Raw genomic sequence first — 14163 nt, forward strand, 5'->3', positions numbered from 1 at the left:
AAAGAATCTGCTGACATACAACCTGTTCTAAAATACATGAGAAATGAATGACCGTGTGCTGGTTGCATCCAGCATTAACATCCATTTTACAACACAAAAGGTCTAAACTAAGAACAGGGCAAAACAAGAGGCATGGGCAAGATTATGACAGCATAGCCCCATAGCCCCAGGTACGTTAGATAGATTGTGAGCCCACCGGGACAGATAGGGAAAATGCTTGAGTACCTGATTGTAAAACCGCTTAGATAACCTTGATAGGCGGTATATAAAAGCCTAATACACTTGACACTTGACATAGGAAAATCTATATAATAAAATAGCCATGTAAGGATTAGAGGAGTGTCCTAATGGTTACAGCAATGGGCTAAAGACCTGGGTTCAAGCCCACTGCAGCAGTTTGTGATTTTTTTTAACTGTTTGCTCTCCAGAATAGAAAAATAGCTACTGTACCTGCATTGGAGCTATGTGCTGATACTGTACCTGAATAGCCTTTGGAGTAGAGAGCTGAACAATTGGAGCACCTTTCTGTAACTTGAACATGCCAGGCACCAGGTCTAAATACTGATGTCCATCTTTTTGAACATAGCCATTCTTCTCCTTCTGAAATTGGAGTCGAATGTCCATAATTTGCTCCTTCCTAGTCCCTCCCAAAACATGCCCAAACCATGCCCCTTTGCCATAAGGACATACTACAGTTTTAGACTTCCAAATCTTGATTTATAAAGGCAGGGTTTGGATGTCCATGCAATTTGGATGTCTAAATGCCAGTTCTAAGACATCCCAAATATAGAGAGAGCGTTTAAAATAAGGGCCATGATATCACAGAAACCTTTTGAATATTAGATATGCAAAAAATGTTAAGTCCCAGTTTCTGTGCAAAGAGAAGTGTGCATTAAAAGAATGGAAAGAGGGGTATATTTAAAAGTTTGTAAGTGAATAAGATAATTTTCAGAGCTTCCTCCCCTGCAATGCTTCTTTTTTTAAATTCTTTATTCATTTTTAAAACTTCAATTGTGCACAAAAATGATGCATTTACATAAAATATTATCATTACAGCACAATATACTTAATCGAATAAAAACAAGACTTATTTTCTCCCACCCACTTCCCCTTAACCAACATCTCATAAAAATACTTGTAATCAACCCTTAAATACTTCCTAACAAATGCCAAAACCTATCCCCCTCCCCGGATGTGCATGGTTTCCTCAGTTATACAAGTAAATCAATCTTTACAATATTTAGTTAATGGTTCCCAAACTTCCATAAATTTTTTATAATATCCCTTCTGAATGGCCATAAACTTTTCCATTTTAAAGATATAACATAGGTATTCCCACCAGAATGAATAATTTAATCTATCTCAATTTTTCCTATTCTTTAAAATAAGCTTAAACGCAGAAGGTTCTTGCAAGAGTCATTCAGACTGCTGGAGCATGTAGAGGTAATTAGCGTCTGGATTCTCTCTATAACTCTGCTTAGCCTCTTAATGTTAAATTTTTTAAAACATATTTATAAACTGCTCTATCATATTGTACTAGGCGGTGTACAATTTAACATGCATACCGTAATAATAAAAACAGAAACTAAAAGCTACATAACACAATAAAAACTCATACTGTTTTTAGTCTGCATTTGTTTTCTGAGACCATTGTATCCAACTGGACCCCTGAGGAAGGTGTGTTCGCCAAAAAACAGACCCATTCACCTTCTACCTAATAACTCCAATTCATCTATTAACCTAATCCCCACTCCGTTTACTCTTCTACTCCCAACCCCACCCCAGGAGTTCCCTGTCTGTCCTGGAAGGCTCACGATCTATCTAATGTACTTGGGGCAATGGGGGGAATAAGTGACTTGCCCAGAGTTACAAGGAGCAGCGTTGGTTTGAACCCACAACCCCAGGGTGCTGAGGCTGTAGCTTTAACCACTGTGCCACACTCTCCCCTTACCCCCAAGGACCAAACTGCACCCACCCATTCAGTTAATTCAGTTGAATATGGGAACATAAATAGTTGGGTGGAGTAGGTTTTGTTTTATCTTTATTTGTTCTTTCCTTTCAAAAATATTGTAGTTCTTCCCCCTCATCTTTGTGCCAGTACAGTTGTCTGCTTTAATGCTTAGTCATTGTTGCTTTTGTTTTTGTTTTGTTTATCCTAAAATGATATCATTTTAATATTTGATGTCTTTTTATTATTTTGTTTTAACTGTCTTTACCCCTCTCAAATGTTTCATGAATGTTAGCCGCTTTGAAATTTTGAAAAGGTGAGATAACAAAATTTGAATAAACTTGAAACTTGAATAGGAGAGGGTGGTCAGCTGAGCAGATGTAGCTATCTAGTGGAATAGAGTATGTGAGTGGAGGAACAAAGTCAGAGTCCTTCTAACTTGAGAGCTCAGACTCAGTTTCTTCACTGCTTAGTTTCTTTGGTTCTTGGACAGATTACTTACTTTAAGAACTAAAGCCAGGTGACTGGAAAGAGCCTGGAAGAAAAAACAGATGCAGGACCGTCGCATCCAATGGAGAAGAAAAATAAAACAATACCAACAAGCCGTATCTGAGGCCAAAAGGGCAAACTACAAGAACCTCATAAGTCAGAAAACTCCACTAAAAGCATCTTCAAGATTTTTGACTCTTTGACTTCAATGCAGACCATCTGTAGCAGCTCAGCCTCAAATCAACTGGACGTAGCGCAGTTGGCACACTAATTCCAGGAGAAAGCCAGGACAGTGAGGGAATCCGTCACACATTCCTTAGAAGAAAGTGTTAGACAGGACCAAGCATGCCGCACAGCTGAGGAAGGTATCCCTGCTGACAGATGTTGGTTAAACTTCTCCCCTGTTACACCCAAAGAGATCTCAAACTGGCTGAGGCTCTCCAAAAAATCATCCTACCTAGACATATGTCCAATAAAACTACACACGCACACACACACCCGCCTTCCTCCTTTGGTTGACAGACCTGATCAATACATGCTTAAGCAAAGGCATCTACCCCAATGTAGTATTGGTAATTACGCTGACACCTATACCAAAAGCCCCAGGCCTCAACATAGCAAGGGTCGAGAGCTTAGCCTGGCCAGCATAACTGTTAAAATTCTGTGTCAACACACAATTATCCGACTTCATTAACCAATGGGATGGATTCCACAGCACGCAACACAGCTTCAGAGCCATGCACAGCCCCGAAACATTTCTATGGGAACTAACCTCAACAGCCAAATACTATCTGAGCAAGGGTAGTCAGTCTTGATGCAGTTCATCTCAGCTGCCTTTGACACTGTGGACTACTCACTCCTGCTCCTGAGATTAAACAAACTGGGTATGCAAGGAACAGTCCTCAGCTAGTTCTCACAGTTCTTGAAAAACAGGTCCTATAAGGTTTGGAAGGGCAGCCAAAGATCCCAGAGTTGGATGTCCTCCTATGGGACCCCACAAGGCTCTTCTCTCACCCTCCCTATTCAACATCTACCTAAGAGCAGTGGGCAACTGTCTCTCCTTCCCTCAGTCACACATTTTCTCCTACGCTGATGACATTTTCATACTTTGCGCAGCCAAAGAATAACTGGAAGACACTTTGCACCTCATAAAAGCTGCCATTGAAAGACTGAGTACCTGGGTCCATAACAACTTCCTTAAAATCAACAAACAAAAGACCAGGGTGCTCTGGTTCGGCAACTACAGCCTGCTACATTGCAAAGAACTACTGCTACCTACAGGCAAGATGCTCAAGATAACAAATTCTGCAAATGTTAGGAGTTACCCTAGATTCCTCTCTAACATTCAAAGGCCAGATTGCTTCTCTGAAAAAAAGAAGTTTTTCTTCAGACTGAAACAATTAAGATCAATCAGATCGACCCTGTCCCAAAGCAGCTATAGGAAGGTGGCGCAAGCTGTCTTGCTGCCCCACCTAGACTATTTCAACTCCTTCTACTATGGTGCCACAGAGAAAGAACTAAATCACCTGCAGGGCTGATCTTCCAATCCCACCACTTTGAGAGGGTTAGCCAATTGCTACTCAAACTACACTGGCTACCTATGAAAAAAAAAAAGAATTCACTATAAGTTAGCCTGTGTGTTTCACATCCATCTTCTGAGAAAACCCCAGTAGACTAGTGGCTAGAATTCTAGTCTCGCACACTTTCCTTTATTCAAGGACCACACAGCGATGTAAGATACCATTCCAATCCTCTCAAGGAGTACATCAGAAGAGGATGCTTAACTCCACCTTCGAGTTCCTAGGACCACATATCTGGAACAGTCTGCGACAACTACCCACACATTGCCTGTTCAGGAAAAGATTCAAGACATATATCTTCCCCCAGTAGACTTAACTCTCCCCAGCCCTCTTCATCCCACAGACTGCCATCCCTAAATTAACCTGGCAATATTAAACTCGCTTATCAATAACATATATCACAAATGTAACTCATCTTGCTGTAAACCACAACGATTCCCTGTTGAAAATTGTGGGATATAAGAAGCTGTATAAGAAATGTAGCTCCTGGATCACAGGTTGTATGAAGTTAATCTATGTTTCTAGGGTTAATGTTAGTCTAGGGTGCCGTGCCACCATGGTCTCTGAACACAGGGCCCCCAGATGTAGTGGTTCATCCTGGATCCCAAGTCCATAACCCCCCACATCCAGGAACTCCAAGTCTTGGCTCAAATTCACACAGCACCATAGACTAATACGAGCCCCAGAAATATAGCAAACTTTATTCCACCTCTGACCAAAGAGTTAAATTTCAAGGGTTAAAAAAATATGAATTAAGCATTCAAAACCTTAACACACCTTGCAGTGAGGGTGAGTAGTAGCTAATCCCTTCATTTAAATGGGATTTGCATGGAGGCACTCTAATATTGGCACGCATTTTTGTTTAAATGTTAATACTCATTTTTATGAGTTAAAATCTTATTAAATTATGAGTAAATTTTAACTCAAAAATGTGCATTAAAATATGAGCCAAAAGATACTCATCTGGTTATCTTACTACATCAGTCTGTGAGTCGGAAACCTACCACCAAAGAAGGCATTCTGCTCAGATGCTAGAAGCCCAGCAGTTTGCACAGCACAAAAATAGAATAAACCTTGCAGAAGAATGACTTACATTGGTTTGGTAACAGATATTTCACTATAATGTCTAAAGTGTTGTTGTATTTTTTTATGGTAACGGATATGCAGTCGAGGGAGGTCTGCTGTCTACCCGGAGCCAGAATAAAAGATGTGACCACCTGTCTCGATAGACTTCTCAGGCCCCAGGACCACTTCCCCATGCTGCTCATCCACGTCGGAACGAATGACACTGCTAAGAACACCCTGGAGGACATAGCTAGAGACTTCGGAGCTCTGGGAAAGAGGCTGAAGCAGACAGGAGCACAGGTAGTATTCTCTTCCATTCTTCCTGTTAGGGGCAGAGGAAGGGACAGGGACGAACGCATCCTGAAGACGAATGAGTGGCTACAACGATGGTGCCGGGAGATGAACTTCGGATTCCTGAATCACGGAGAGACACTGCAGGGACTACAGGGACCAGACGGACTCCACCTGACCAACAGAGGTAAGAATGTCTTCGGACACAGACTAGCCCGCCTACTTCGAAGGGCTTTAAACTAGGTAAGTCGGGGGTGGGTACCCACTTTTACACCGGAGCAGTAAGTAACTATCCTGATGTGGAGAACCAACACTACGCTTCTAAGTCTGAGGTAAGTACCCTTATTGCAAAAGAATTGCTAGGAGACACCTTGACTCAAATGGGAGGCTCACTACAGGAGGTTAGTAAACAGAAAGAGTGGAGAGCTATGTATGTTAACGCACACAGCCTAGGGAATAAATTTCTATAACTAGAAACAGAAATAGTTAATGCAGATCTAGACATAGTAGCAATATCCGAAACATGGTTCACAGACTCTCATGGGTGGGATATAACTATACCAGGGTACAACCTGATTCGACAAGACAGAGAGGGTAAGTTAGGAGGTGGGGTAGCACTATACATCAAAGAAAACATTAAGACAACCAGGATCACGGATGTCAAGTATACTGGGGAATCTATCTGGGTAAACCTGGCCAGAGGCGGAGAAAAATGCCTGTACCTTGGTGTGATATACAGACCTCCAAGACAATCGGAGGACAAGGACGCAGAACTAATTGAAGACATTGAGAATATCACCTTACGGGGGGAGGCTGTACTATTAGGAGACTTCAACATGCCTGATGTAGACTGGAACACACTATCAGCGACAACTTGTGATAGCAGGAGGATATTAACGTCCATGAAGGGAGTACGGCTCAAACAAATGGTACTAGAGCCCACTAGGGCCCAGGCCATCCTGGACCTGGTACTTACGAATGGGGAAAGCGTCTCAGAGGTCTCGGTGGGAGAGACGCTAGCCACCAGTGACCATAACATGGTATGGTTTAACCTTAAGAAAGGCTTTCCTAGATCACAAACAAAAACAAAGGTACTCAATTTCCGGGGCACTGACTTCGCACGCATGGGAGATTTCGTCTATCAGACGCTGCAGGTTCAAGAAGTAACTACTAATGTGGAGGCTATGTGGTCAACCTTGAAATCGATCCTTCATGAGGCAACTATCCGCTACATAAAATCGGTAACCAAACAACAAAGAAAAAAGAAACCCCAATGGTTCACAGATGAGGTATCGTGCCTCGTCAAGGAGAAGAAAAGAGCATTTCTCTCATACAAACGCACGGGGGAAAAAGAAGCAAACATTGAATACAGGAAAAAGTCTGCAGCGGTCAAAACAGCAGTCAGGGAGGCCAAAATTCGTATGGAAGAAACTCTAGCAAAGAACATCAAGAAAGGGGACAAATCCTTCTTCAGATACATTAGCGACAGGAAAAAGAACGCAAACGGGATAGTACGCCTTAGAACACCAGACGGGAATTATGTAGAAACAGATTCCGATAAAGCCAAACTACTGAATGATTACTTCTGTTCAGTCTTTACCTGCGAAGCACCAGGGCACGGGCCTCGGCTAGCAGCAAAGCAAAGCATGGAAGACCCATTTCAGAAGTTTGAGTTCACACCAGCTGATGTTTACAAAGAACTGTCAAGACTCAAGGTGAACAAAGCCATGGGACCGGACAATCTGCACCCAAGAGTGCTCAGAGAGCTATGCGATGTTTTGGCGGAACCATTAGCAATACTCTTCAATCTCTCCCTAAATACGGGGAGAGTCCCCCTGGACTGGAAAACTGCCAACGTGGTTCCTCTGCACAAAAAGGGTTGCAGAGCGGAGGCCGCAAATTACAGACCAGTAAGTCTCACATCAATAGTGTGTAAACTCATGGAAACTCTACTTAAAGAGAAATTAGACACAATATTGGATGAGGGGAATCTGAGGGATCCCTGTCAACATGGATTCACTAGGGGCAGGTCATGCCAGTCCAATCTCATCAGCTTCTTTGATTGGGTGACAGGAAAGATGGACTCGGGAGAGTCTCTGGACATAGTATACTTGGATTTCAGTAAAGCTTTTGACAGTGTCCCACACCGTAGACTATTAAACAAGATGAAATCGATGGGGTTAGGTGAGAAACTAACGGCGTGGGTCAACGATTGGCTGAGTGGAAGACTTCAGAAAGTGGTGGTCAATGGCACCCTCTCTGAGACATCGGAGGTGACTAGCGGTGTGCCTCAGGGCTCAGTCCTGGGACCATCCCTTTTTAACATATTCATAAGGGACTTGACCCGAGGGCTTCAGGGTAAAGTAGCGCTGTTCGCCGACGACGCCAAACTGTGTAATATAGTGGGTGGAAGCAATCCCACGGATGGTATGACGCAGGATCTGATCAAGTTGGAAAAATGGTCCACGACATGGCAGCTGGGCTTCAACGCTAAGAAGTGTAAGGTCATGCATCTCGGCAGCGGAAATCCATGAAGAACATACACCTTGAATGGAGAAACACTAGCTAGGACTTCAGAGGAACGGGACTTGGGAGTGATCATCAGTGCAGACATGAAGGCTGCCAAACAAGTGGAGAAGGCCTCACCCAAGGCGAGGCAAATGATGGGATGTATCAATAGAAGCTTCGTCAGCCGCAAACCTGAAGTCATAATGCCACTGTATAGAACCATGGTGAGACCTCATCTGGAGTACTGTGTGCAATTCTGGAGGCCACATTACCGTAAAGATGTGCTTCGAGCTGAGTCGGTCCAGCGAATGGCCACTAGGAAGGTCTCTGGACTCAAGGGTCTCTCATACGAGGAAAGACTGGGCAAATTGCAGCTGTACTCTCTAGAGGAGCGCAGGGAAAGGGGTGACATGATTGAGACTTTTAAGTACGTCACAGGTCGTGTCGAGGTGGAAAACAATATATTCCTTCCCAAGGGACCCTCGGTCACAAGGGGGCACCCGCTCAAACTCAGGGGAGGGAAATTTAGAGGTGACATCAGGAAGTATTTCTTCACAGAAAGAGTGGTAGATCACTGGAACAAACTTCCGATGCAGGTAATCAAGGCCACAAGCGTGCTCGACTTTAAGAATAAATGGGACATCCACGTGGGATCCCTACGTGGGTCGAGCAGCACTCAGACTTAATGGGGTGGGTCAGTAGAGTGGGCAGATTTGATGGGCTGTAGCCCTTTTCTGCCGTCACCTTTCTATGTTTCTATGTTTCTATGTTTCTATATTGTGCATGTGTAACACATGCACCTAACTGCCCATTAAAAGAAAAAGTCTAGCCCCGAACAGCTGATCAACAGGAATCTGTTTTGGGCCTTCCTTTGCCACTCTGCTGTTCAGGCTTCCCCTGCCAGCATTGCACATATATCAATTGCTTTTGCAGCGACTGATCAGATGAAACACATTTGCATATGAAATTCTATCAACATTGATTTCCGTTTTGAAATGGGACAATTTGCCGGCATTACAACGACCGAACAGATTTTACCATCCATATTAGAGAATCTGGCCCTCAGTAGCTGCAAAATGGCTGGAGAGGGATGGGTTTCTTTATGTGTAGAAGGCCTTGGTGTCTTACACTGCTAATTTAAAAGTGTAGAGATAAAGAAGGGCTTGCCCTCATCATATCTAGCATGTCCCCCAAACCTAGCTTGACCCACCTTGTTGCCACCCAAATTTCTGTCTATCGATGCTATTGTCTTAAGCTACCAATGAAAAAGCATAGGCTAAATTCAAAATATGTAAATTAAGAAAAGAATTTTCAACTGGGGTAACCTACCCAGTTAAATCTCTATTTACCTGTATGAATCTCTTTGAAATTTGTTTCTTTTATACAGTTATCCTTTCGCAGTAACATGCAGGTATATAGCATTAATGTCACATGAAAATCTTACCATTTTGGAGGAACAAACTAAGGCCAAACTAAGGCCTTGATGCACAAAAAGTTTTAACCAGTCTTAGGCCCTGATGTACAAAAGGTTTCCTCATTCCTTGCAAGTAAGACTGGTTTTACTGGAAAATTTTGCCCGTATAAAGTGGGCAAAATGTTTAGAGCATTACACGGAGTGCTTATTATAATACTAATGAGCTCCATGTAATGTATTTGCATAGGGTTCTCGATGGTTGCTATGACGATTGGTAGCCACCTTTTTGAGCATCAGAACATTTCCTTGCAGGAGATAGGCGAATACAGGACTAGAAAATCAGATCTAAATGTGGGACTGTGCATATCGGTTTAAATAAATCTGAACCATAAAGGCACAAATGATTTGGATCTTTTTGACTCAGGTTGCAGATGGATATTCAAATTTGCACTTCTAATTGAAAACGCTGAGTAATTTCAGTCTTGGGATAGCTGCATAAATGTGAGCCAGTGGAATTAAATATGGAATGAAGGGTTGAAGATGGCTGATTAGTTGACTAACGTCAGTGAAATATCTGCAGAGCTGACCCTCCATCAAATTTGGGTTGGAGATGATTTTCTCTATCCTAGCCTCCTTACCGAGTTCACCAGTCCAAACCAATTTCACACTGCCCAAAAATTTTGTTTTGCATGCATGCTAGGAGAGGGAAGCAAGAGGAATTTCTCTAAAATATAAGTGCTTTATAAAACCAGCTGTAAGCCTTTACAAATTAGTATTGTCAATTGTAGTGATGAGGCATTTTCACATTGCTGCTCAATTTGTTTACCTTGGAGACCAATTTACTTCACTACCTTTCTGCTAACTGTTTGCATTGACAGCCAGGGTCTTCTTTGAACAAGCAATTGTGACAAGTTGTTCATCGAACTGTGAATTGCATGATTCTAAACAATGGCTCTATCTAATTATTAGATCCCGCACGTCATCACTGTAGCCCCGTGTGGTTTAGATAAGCCTAACTGAGCAGCCCTTTGAAGATCTTTTGGATCTTTTTTTTAAACTCTTTTATCAGTTAACTTTGCACTGTACTACATTACACCAACAAGGGGGGGGGGTGACTACCATCCCACAGCTATTTCAGAAATGAAAGAAACAAGAAGATCCATCCAGAATAGAGCCAGGGAGGCCATTTTATAAATAATTGTTTTCAGGTATTTTACGCACAGGGCGAGAAAAAGGTGCATATTTTTTTTGCAACCTGTGTGTAGGCATGTTCGGGGGCAGAATTTGGAAGTGGCATAGTGATCCAGTGGCGGAGTCTGGGCAGTCCTGAAAGTTAGGTGTGCACCAGCAATAGCAAGCCTGGCAAGTAGGACCATTTAAATAGCAGTCCTAATTTTGCCTGGTTTAGCCCTGCAGGCACTTAATATTGGCCGTATCCATATAATTTCTGGGTATGTCTATCCAGCCAAATATTCAATGCCAGTGCCCAGACAAGGCTCAGAATTGAATATCCAAGTCTAATTTGGTCTGTGGAAGGACCCTGGCTAACAGACAGTCTGTAACATTCAATTTAATATACTGGGGAAGTCCATTCCATAAGCATGGTACCTGACAGTCAACTGCTATCATCTGAGTTGGTAGAACTGACAGATTCCGTTCATTAGATCAAAGTGCTTGAGAAGCAATATAAGGGATTTGTAGATTAACAAGATAAAAAGGATGACTTGACAACAAAAATTTAAAAACTGGTGTTAAAATTTTGAATTGAATCCAGGTACTAATTGGCAATCAGTGATGGTCTACGAGCACTGGTAATCAAAAGGTCATATTGATGAGCATTACCATCCATGAGATAGATGGTACATATGAGTTTGATAGCTGTTTCTTGAATTATTTGCAACTGATATAACAGTTGTTTAGTGGTTCCATTATCACAGCTAAGTTGACGTAACACTAAGGGAAGTAGTTAACAAGCTGTATTACAGCTACACTATGTACTATTTGCCCCTGAATGCATCTTAAAAGGGTTCTAACACAAGTTTTGATGATGCAACACAGACTTAATTGAACCATCATAGTGCATGTTTTTGATCTCATAAGTATGTACCCTAACTTTCAGCACAGGTTTTTTTCAAACTACGAGTCTCAGAGTCAGAGGATTCAGATATCCGCCTACTAGTCATACTAATGTGATTTTATCTATGCTTACATTGTCATCGTTAGAGTAGTACTTAATAATTTAGCCAGTACATAATTCTCACAGCAAGTTTGATTCTTCATAGGCACCGCATTTAAGAAAAAGAAAAAAAAATCCAAATAAAGGAAACTTCCTTATGTAGCTCTAGTGAAACACAGACTGTGTTGGAGTCGAGATACATCAGTTCAGATAAGTGTTCCATTCTTTTTTTCCTTAAGAGCTACATGGACTATCTAATGTGCAATAGAAGCCTAAACGCTCAAGATAATGTGCTGTGATTAAGAACCTAAGCAATTTTAGCGACTCCGCATCGCTGTATGGCGCATCGTTGAAGTATCTATGAGCACACTAAACTCTAAAAGTATGCTGGCAGTAAACACATTTACCAGAAGGGTAATGGCCCCGATCCTGATTAGTTTGAGAACCAGTTGATCAGGAGTTTAAAGTTCAAGCCACAGGAATGATAGATAGGTTTAAACGGCGGGGATACTCTAATAAATGTTTGAAGACAGCCTATAGGCGTGCTACTAATGTACATTGTGAGTGGTTAAATTGTAAGCCTCATCGAGAAAAACAGAGAGCTTTAACTTACATCCTTCTATATTCAGCAGAGACATTACAACTCCGCAGTTATTCGAAATCATTGGGACATTTTAAGATACCACCCCTGAATTTCCTGACTTACCCTGTTTTGCTCATAAACTGGGACAGAATCTGGGAGAATTGAAAAAAAAAAAAAAATCTAAACCTTTGGGTTCTCAAACTACCATAATTAAGATCGGAGCCCTTGTGGTAAATGTGTTTATTGTCAGCATGCTTTTGTTATCACGTGTGTACAGATACCGCATACTAACCAACAATATGAACTATATGACCATACCAACTGTAATTCAGCACAAGTCGTTTATGCCATCTTATGCCTGTGTGGGATGATATATATAGGGCAGACTCGTCAGGTGATCAAGTTGAGGAGAGCAGAACATCTTAGCTGCATAAGGAAGAAGCTCCCCTTGTCGAGCATTGGCTTGAAAAACATCATCAGGAAATTGATTTGAGATTTGTGGTGTTGAAGCAGTTTTATATAAAGCACGGCGGCAATATAACACAGCAGTCGATAAACTGTGAGCAGCGATTAATCTTTACTTGGAATACTGTAACCCCTAGAGGGTTGAATAAAGCAGTGGAATGGCCCTTGGGCTATTGACAAGGGTTTGTCCAATCAGTTTGAAGTACATCATCTTCTGAAACGTCATTTAATCAGCAGTTGTAAGGGGTGAGGTTATGCTGAGCTGAAGGCGTTTTTCAGCGGTTATACCGCTGTGGAGTCCTGAGTGTGAAACTCATCCAATGTGAAGCTTTTCATTGCTGAGAATATGAGTGTTTCCAGAAGCTGATTGGTTTGATGTGGACATTTTTATTAGAAGATATTTAATGCAATAGTTCTTTTCCTATAATGTTGATTTATCTTCCTCTTGAAGAAGCTATCGGAGAAACATGAACTGTGTTTTTGAAAACCACCGGGAAAACATGTTCTGTGTCGAGGAAAACATGTTCTGTGTCGAGCATTTTTTTGGATTAATGGACATGGTTGATTTTTATATGGATTATTTTTCATAAAATGTTGTTTTTGGGATATGAATGGGGAACACTTAGCACTGAACACTTTGGACTTGAAGTATTATGAGTTCAGGACGTTTCAACTTTTCCAGCTAAGATAAGTACCCTTCATCTTCTTTTTGAAAATTATTTTTGAAAATTTGTTTAGAAAAAGAGAACATCTAGTCTATTGGTAGGAAGGGAGGGGTACTATGATGTATTTAAGCCAAAACTGGTAGAGTCCTTAGCTCGTATACCTAAAGTTTATAGGGCTTTCACTGAGCACAATCATATATATTTATATTTATAAGAAATCTCATATATGTAAAAATCTTATAACAGTAAAAGAAGCGATCTTAACAGTAGCCCATGTTGATATTTTAATTTTAGAACATTAATCTTTCATTTGACACTTCCCACCTTAGTAGGGTTTGTGTCAGATGACTGACTGTTCTTCTGCTATCACTAAGTCACTAAGTCTTTTACGAACACATAGTGCAGGTTTGAGCACCGGCAGTGGCGGTAACTGCTCCGACGCTCATAGGAATTCTGCGAGCGTCAAAGTAGTCACCGCCGCTGCCGGCGCTAAATCCCATGCTATGTGTTCATAAAAGAGGGGGGGGTCAGTTTTGGGGAAATGGCTTCATGGGCTCGGGATGAGAGGGATTTGAGTTTTCACTTCTCTGTAATGTTGCTTTATGCGCTTATAGTTACGAATAACAAATTTCAAATACTTAAAATCTAGTAGGCAATTTTTTTACACTGCTACTGTAGGAATGCCTTGAAAAATACAGCTCTGCTGTTGGGAACATATTCTATTCCTGTAAATTTTCCAGTGCTTTTATAGACAAACTGATAAAAGGCATGCAGATTTATACTCATAAAGGAAGGCCACTGATATTTATTTTAACATTTACTACCCTCCACCCCCTTTTATCAAGTTTAAGTTTATTAGGATTTTATATACCGCCTATCAAGGTTATCTAAGCGGTTTTTACAATCAGGTACTCAAGCATTTTCCCTATCTGTCTCGGTGGGCTCACAATCTATCTAACGTACCTGGGGCTATGGAGGA

At 41.5% G+C, this 14163-nt stretch overlaps 1 long non-coding RNA gene across 1 annotated transcript in view; it reads right to left on the reverse strand.

Annotated features, from left to right (window-relative positions):
• Positions 1 to 14163, reverse strand: part of LOC117346780 — a 60238-nt gene that overhangs the window by 5613 nt on the left and 40462 nt on the right. The gene's annotated exons all lie outside the window — the stretch shown is intronic.

The sequence above is a fragment of the Geotrypetes seraphini genome, chromosome 12, assembly GCF_902459505.1.
Source record: "Geotrypetes seraphini chromosome 12, aGeoSer1.1, whole genome shotgun sequence".
Classification (NCBI taxonomy): Eukaryota; Metazoa; Chordata; class Amphibia; order Gymnophiona; family Dermophiidae; genus Geotrypetes; species Geotrypetes seraphini.